Source organism: Triticum dicoccoides, chromosome 6B (assembly GCF_002162155.2).
Source record: "Triticum dicoccoides isolate Atlit2015 ecotype Zavitan chromosome 6B, WEW_v2.0, whole genome shotgun sequence".
In the NCBI taxonomy this organism is placed as follows: Eukaryota; Viridiplantae; Streptophyta; class Magnoliopsida; order Poales; family Poaceae; genus Triticum; species Triticum dicoccoides.
The window spans coordinates 131,245,514-131,253,459 of record NC_041391.1 but is presented as its reverse complement, the minus strand read 5'-3'; the positions used below and the strand labels follow the sequence as shown (position 1 = coordinate 131,253,459).

General features: G+C 41.5%; 1 long non-coding RNA gene across 2 annotated transcripts; it reads right to left on the bottom strand.

Annotated features, from left to right (window-relative positions):
- Positions 1-1,095: 1,095 nt before the first annotated feature.
- LOC119324263 lies at positions 1,096-4,798 on the bottom strand. Of its 2 annotated transcripts, none has more exons than XR_005156830.1 (5): positions 4,019-4,798; positions 3,825-3,888; positions 3,483-3,614; positions 3,316-3,389; positions 1,096-2,099 (listed from the first exon to the last, which is right to left on the bottom strand). It is a non-coding gene; the product is annotated as an uncharacterized LOC119324263 (long non-coding RNA). The 2 variants fall into 2 exon arrangements; XR_005156829.1 differs by having other exon boundaries at positions 3,483-3,603.
- Between the last annotated feature and the right edge of the window lie 3,148 nt (positions 4,799-7,946).

Here is a 7,946-nt window from a genome sequence, read left to right as displayed (position 1 = left end):
AAGGTGTTCCTTCGGTATTCGGGAGTTGCATAATCTCATAGTCTGAGGAACATGTACAAGTCATGAAGAAAGCAGTAGCAATGAAACTGTAACGGTCATAATGCTAAGCTAACGGATGGGTCTTGTCCATCACATCATTCTCCTAATGATGTGATCCCGTTCATCAAATGACAACACATGTCTATGGTTAGGAAACATAACCATCTTTGATTAACGAGCTAGTCAAGTAGAGGCATACTAGGGACACTATGTATTGTCTATGTATTCACACATGTACTAAGTTTCCGGTTAATACAATTCTAGCATGAATAATAAACACTAGTGGACCCGTTGCGCCAAATGGCGCAGAGACCTGCTGATTCCATGTTAGCGATGAAAAGAAATCCATATTTTAATTGATTTCCTTACGGGCAAGCACATATGGCAATAAATTTAATATCTCTTAGTTGAAGAAAATAGGGGCTTGCAGCCAAAAAAATATTTCTATCCCTTCAACTTGCTCTTCATTGGCTATTGCCATGAAATGTCTTCGATTAGCTCTTCATTGCCTATTGTCGTAGCTGAACAATGCCCTTTTCCTTAACCTGTTGCATCCGACCCCATGTTTCTTTAGAGAACGGAACATAACTACAATAACATCAGCATGCAATTTACAACCAGGCAAACACCTCATTTCGTCATAACAAGCAACACCAAGTTCACCTTCCACTGGAAAAGTGCACAAGGCAATCATATTTCCACTGACCACAAAGTGAACAATTTCAAACAAACTTGACTGTTAGTAGCATGTTGCACATGTTATATTCATAAAAATTCTATCTTCATTTGATCACAAACTACACAACAAATCACATAGAGCAGCTTCCAAATATAACATAGAAGCTGCAGCTGCGTACCAACTGAATATTGAAGGAGATTTCTCCTTTACTGTTTATTGTTGGCACAACAATCCAAAACATCAGATGTACAAAGTTGGACGTTGGTTTTACTAAGGTTTTTAAACTTTAAGCACCATTAATGCAATCCAGTATGTGTATCTCTCTTTCAATAATCAAAAACAATAAAAGAGCCAATGTGCATATATTATTTCACCCACAGAAATAAGGTCTTGCACTTTACAACTATTTTCGATGCATCAAGATTCAAAAATGAAAGTAAACTACAGGGCTAATATAACCATTCCATACACTAAGAATAGACCACAAAAGACATAGAAGCGCACACAAGCACAGCGAGGGAAACTGCTTACATTCAAATCATCACAACAAGCTCTTGAGATTTCTTATTGCCACCGTAAGTTTTTGAAGTGGCAGATCCGCCCAACGGAAGTGGACGGTAGGTCTCGGCCCCAGAGCCAAGCAGCCTGCCTCGCTGGCTAGCGCTATTGTCGCTCTTGTCATCCCATCAATGAAGACGACGACACTCACAGTAGTCCAGTAATTGTAAAAGCAAGTGGTTTCTTTATGAAGAATATCAGCATGGTGCAGAGATTTGATTTTATGACATGAGGCATGAGCAAATAACATTTTTTTCTTTCGCAGATGGACAGCTATATGAATGACAAACATGCTAAAATCATTTTCTCAAAGCATGCAAGCCAGTAATATAGGTAGCAAACCATCAGATGCTGGACACATAATGTAATTTACTTAGCAGAAAAATGGTTCTGTTGTACAAAAAACAATGTCACAAAAAATCTCCCAAAAAAGCTACTTTAGCTTATTTTCACATGGCCTATTTACATTTCTAATAACTAAGACAATGCGGGAGTGAGTAAGAAAATAGGAGAATAAAGCTATAACCAGATTGAACAACAAAGCTCTACAACTTGCATATACACCAACGGAAGGTAGTAAAAAAATGAGGGCACTCAGCAAGCACAATTCAAAATTAGAAGTGCACCAGGTACATGAACAATAGTTATAATGGGCCAGTGGCAAGAAATTGCTAACACAACAGAACAGTCGAGATAGGCACGCATCTCAATCACATAGGAAATCAAGAGAAAATATTAAGCAAAGGTAATGTAGAAACAAATAAGCATGATCCAAGCAAAGTTGAGTGACGCTGGCCCTGGAAGTGAAGAAACAATGATTTTCCTGGAGAAGATATCTTGATTCAGTCAAGATTTATAAAAAGAATTATATAACATCTGTAGCTAACATGCATTGTTACAACAGTACACATCTACAATGACCAAAAGGGTTTATTTTTGTATGGAAACAATCAATAAGGCGAGTTTAGTGAACCAACAGAATGCAACTCACTCATAATTATTTAAAAAAAGAATAACAAAATGTGATCCTCCTTTGGTTAGTGTTTACACAATACACAGAGCTATGAATTAGAAAACTGAAGATTATTAAGTAAAACAAGAACTCGTCGTAACTGTTCTTTCCAAATCCCTCCCAAGCACATATTCTCCATAGTTCATTGAATGTAGATAGAATTCATTGTTAGTTTCTACTATCACTTGTAACAAAATATAATATGGCAGACATTGAACAATTTTACCATCAAATTTTTTATTGTGTTCATTTGTGTTTTCTACGATCATATTTGATTTTAATCTTCTACATTGAAGATTAAAGATGCCAAAGGCTGATACCATGCTAGTCTTAAAGAAAAGACAATTCAGTCATAAACGCAACATAGGTTACAGGGGGCATCTCGAGAAATGATTTCAGGAAAATTCTATTTTTGGAGAGATATTATTTTCCTTTTAGTTACGTTCTTATAATATCTTATTGGAGTATATGGGTATCCATGAACTTGCTCAGGGGTACAGAACATGTGCTGAATGGTCCAATGAGAGTCTTGTAGAAGCTTTCAAAAGTATGAATGTTTAAGAAAAGCCGCCAATTGAAAATGGAGATCCAGCTCACAAGGTTTTATACTTATAAATTGATTTACATGTTGATTCTTCCAATTGTCAAGAGCATCACACTCTAAAATAGAGAGAACATATTGGCACGCCCAAGGATTCAAATCATGTTTGGTACAAATGCCTTAGGATGCTTATTCCCCAGTTACCATTATAGTCGGTAAATATAATTGTCGTGGTCAAGTTTTCAATTGTTCTCTTTGCAAGTCCAAACTTGCAGCAACACATAACAGCAAAAAGAGCTTGTGAGAGTTAAAAACAGTCTGGAATTAAATGTAGAATCTTATGTTAGATTCACCGAGAAGTAATCTCACACACATGCCTACTATTTTGTTAGCAAAGCAAAACATATTCTAAGAAACCAAGAACAATAGAGAAGCCCTTGGCTAGATCAACTGACCATCAGGTAAAGAAAATGTAAAGGAAGATACCTGAAGAACATGGCTTGAACTGAACAATGAGCAAATCTTGAGTAGGAGAACAAAGAAGCTGCTACCTTCTAGATCTGACAATGTGTGAAATGAAAGAAGAGGAACTTGTAAGAGCATAAGCATGCCAGCACACAGTTTACAGACAAGGAAAAGATTAGTCCATTTACCCAAGGTTAAAGCCCAAAACGGATTAGAAAAGCAGCCAAGATTAATGGAACATCTAAAATTTAGGCACCAAGCCACCAAGCTAGACATGAGTAGCCACCTGATATCAGCCTCCAAAGCGACCTGATATGAGCCTCCAATAAAATTGGAAGAAAAGCAGTGGTGTAAACATATAAATGTAAGAGAAACAAAACATTATAACTTATTATGGCATGGGAACTATTTGTAGAATGTTTATCATGTGAATCAAACAACTCTGGAATACAACTATTTGATATGTACTTCAACTGTGCTTGATGTATACTCTGTAAAGCAATGTAAATGCTCTTGATAATGAGAAATACCTAGAAACATTAGGAGAATAAAAAGCCCCATGTGTAAGCAAATCTTGAATCTGTAAATTCATGCCTGAGACAATGAACTGAACATTAGCTCTGTACATTCACCAAGATAAAGATAACAATGTTCTATGAAAATAAATTGCATAACTGGCATCACACTTTTCTTGGTGGGTCAATTATAGAACCTGAACACTCACCTAAGCTCAACTGCTGCTCAACCCCCTCTGCTCCAACCCTAGAACATTCATTCCTGCCAAACAAAAACAATAGTGGTAGTGCTGCAAAAATGTATAATCCAGCGCCAGATAGTGATGCCTCCGTCAATCAAATTCCTAGGAATTTTCTCTAGAAATAGACCAAGTTAATCATGCTGTTCTACAAAATGACCTACATCACTATTGCCGAGCATCCACACTTGAACTAAAAACATACGCACCCACACCCACACCCACACACACCCGCACCCGCACCCATGCACACACGCACACACGCATCAAGCAGGGCAGGAGGACAAGGGACAGCAGGGACTCAGAGGAAGTTAATTTGCCTGGAACGCACGCACGCATGCACGCACACACACACACACGCATCAAGCAGGGCAGGAGGACCAGGGAGAGCAGGGACTCGGAGGAAGTTAATTTGCCTGGATGAGATTCCTGAAGGCAACGGTGGAGCTGACTCGCGGCGGCGATGACGGAGGTAACTCGAGGCGGCGGCTAGCGAATCCATGCGGCAGCGGCAACGAGGCCGTGCGGGCGCCCTCGATCCAATCCGTTTCCCTGCTCTTGTCAATCGAGCGAATAGGGTTAGGAGTGGGCTTCTGCTAGGCTCGGGCTGAGCTCCATCCCTACGTATCCCGACGTGTCGATGGCATCCCTGACGACGCATCTAGGGCGGCGGCATTGGAGAGGAGATGAGGTGGAGGGGGCGTGGGCTCGAGGGCAATGACGTGGGAGAGGAGGGAGTAGGTAGGAGACGAGGCGGAGGGGGCACAGACTTGACGAAGGGTTGGCGGAACCCTTGAACGTTTGGAGGATGGGCGCGGATGGGATTGGTGAATCCCAATGGCGACGAGACGTGCACGCAGCCAGTGCCACCGACGAATGGGACGGGAGCAGCGCTGGCCCACCCATCATCGCTATAGAATAGGCGTGGGTGCATATGCGGGTATATACGCATCGGCCTATCCTTGCGCAACTGCTCCCCATAACGCATGACGCGGGCAGCACGCGAGGAGCGGGCCCCCGGCGCGTTTGACCCGGGACACGACGCGACGCAGGAGGCAACGCGCACACGAAAAAGCCATAGCCATCAGACCGACGTGTGGGACCAAAGAAAAGGCAGGCCTACTTGCAGATGCACCAACAGGCGAATGCAGAGGGGCGAGCGAACCAGAAACTGGGCAGTGCCCACCATGCACGCACGCGACGCGGCAGGAGAGGCCGCTCGCACACCCAAAAAACTTTGACCCAGCCAATCCACTTTTACCCGAGCCCACAGGTCATCCCCATCGACGTTTCACCGCACGGTCAAAAAGGCAACACATATTTTCCATCCAGATCCAACGACCAGCAGAGAAAAAAAGACCGGGTCAACACCGATCGAACGACCAACGAAGGATGCCATCGGGGGAGCTCCCCGGGAGCGAGTTGCCCAGCCTATGTTTTGTTTTAAATTTATCATGATATAAGGAAATATAAATAAAAACTTTATTATTGCCTCTAGGGCATATTTCCTTCAGTCTCCCACTTGCACTAGAGTCAATAATCTAGATTACAAAGTAATGATTCTAACACCCATGGTGTCTTGGTGCTGATCATGTTTTGCTCGTGGAAGAGGCTTAGTCAACGGGTCTGCAACATTCAGATCCATATGTATCTTGCAAATCTCTATGTCTCCCTCCGCGACTTGATGACAGATGAAGTTGAATCGTCTCTTGATGTGTTTGGTTCTGTAGTGAAATCTGGAGTCCTTTGCCAAGGCAATTGCACTAGTATTGTCACAAAAGATTTTCGTTGGACCTGATGCACTAGGTATAACACCTAGATCGGATATGAACTCCTTCATCCAGACTCCTTCATTTGCTGCTTCCGAAGCAGCTATGTACTCCGCTTCACACGTAGATCCCGCCACGACGCTCTGCTTGGAACTGCACCAACTGACAGCTCCACCATTCAATATAAATACACATCCGGATTGCGACTTAGAGTCATCCGGATCAGTGTCAAAGCTTGCATCGACGTAACCATTTACGACAAGCTCTTCATCACCTCCATAAACGAGAAACATGTCCTTAGTCCTTTTCAGGTATTTCAGGATGTTCTTGACCGTTGTTCAGTGATCCACTCCTGGATTACTTTGGTACCTCCCTGCTATACTTATAGCAAGGCACACATTAGGTCCGGTACACAACATTGCACACATGATAGAACCTATGGCTAAAGAATAGGGAATAACTTTCATTTTCTCTCTATCTTCTGCAATGGTCAGGCATTGAGTCTGACTCAACTTCACACCTTGTAACACAGGCAAGAACCCTTTCATTGACTGATCCATTTTGAACTTCTTCAAAACTTTATCAAGATATGTGCTTTGTGAAAGTCCAATTAAGCGTCTTGATCTATCTCTATAGATCTTGATGCCCAATATGTAAGCAGCTTCACCGAGGTCTTTCATTCAAAAATTCTTATTCAAGTATCCTTTTTTGCTATCCAGAAATTCTGTATTATTTCCAATCAACAATATATCATCCACATATAATATTAGAATTGCTACAGAGCTCCCACTCACTTTCTTGTAAATACAGGCTTCTCCAAAAGTCTGTATAAAACCATATGCTTTGATCACACTATCAAAGCGTATATTCCAACTCCGAGAGGCTTGCATCAGTCCATAAATGGATCGCTGGAGCTTGTACACTTTGTTAGCACCTTTTGGATTAACAAAACCTTCTGGTTGCATCATATACAACTCTTCTTTAAGAAATTCACTAAGGAATGCAGTTGCGACATCCATTTGCCAAATTTAATAATCATAAAATGCGGCAATTGCTAACATGATTCAGACAGACTTAAGCATCGCTACGGGTGAGAAGGTCTCATCGTAGTCAACTCCTTGAACTTGTCAAAAACCTTTGGCAACAAGTCGAGCTTTGTAGACAGGTACATTACCGTCAGCATCGGTCTTCTTCTTGAAGGTCCATTTATTTTCTATGGCTTGCGGATCATCGGGAAAATCCACCGAAGTCCACACTTTGTTCTCATACATGGATCCCATATCAGATTTCATGGCCTCAAGTCATTTCGCGGAATCTGGGCTCATCATCGCTTCATAGTTCATAGGTTCATCATGGTCTAGTAACATGACTTCCATAATAGGATTACCGTACCACTCTGGTGCGGTCCGTACTCTGGATGACCTACGAGGTTCGGTAGTAACTTGATCGTAAGTTTCATGATCATCATCATTGGCTTCCTCACTAATTGGTGTAGGAATCACTGGAACTGATTTCTATGATGAACTACTTTCCAATTCGAGAGAAGGTACAATTACCTCATCAAGTTCTACTTTCCTCCCACTCACTTCTTTCGAGAGAAACTCCTTCTCTAGAAAGGATCCATTTTTAGCAACAAATATCTTGCCTTGGATCTGTGATAGAAGGTGTACCCAACAATTTCCTTTGGGTATCCTATGAAGACGCACTTCTTCGATTTGGGTTCGAGCTTACCAGGTTGAAGCTTTTTCACATAAGCATCACAACCCTAAACTTTAAGAAACGACAACTTGGGTTTCTTGGCAAACCAAAGTTCATAAGGCTCGTCTCAACGAATTTTCATGGTGCCCTATTTAACGTGAATGCGTCCGTCTCTAAAGCATAACCCCAAAACATAGCGGTAAATCAGTAAGAGACATCATAGATCACACCATATCTAATAAAGTACGGCTACGATGTCCGGACACACCATTATGCTATGGTGTTCTAGGTGGTTTGAGTTGCAAAACTATTCCACATTGTTTCAAATGAAGACCAAACTCGTAGCTCAAATATTCACCTCCACGATTAGATTGTAGAAACTTTATTTTCTTGTTATGATGATTTTCCACTTCACTATGAAATTCTTTGAA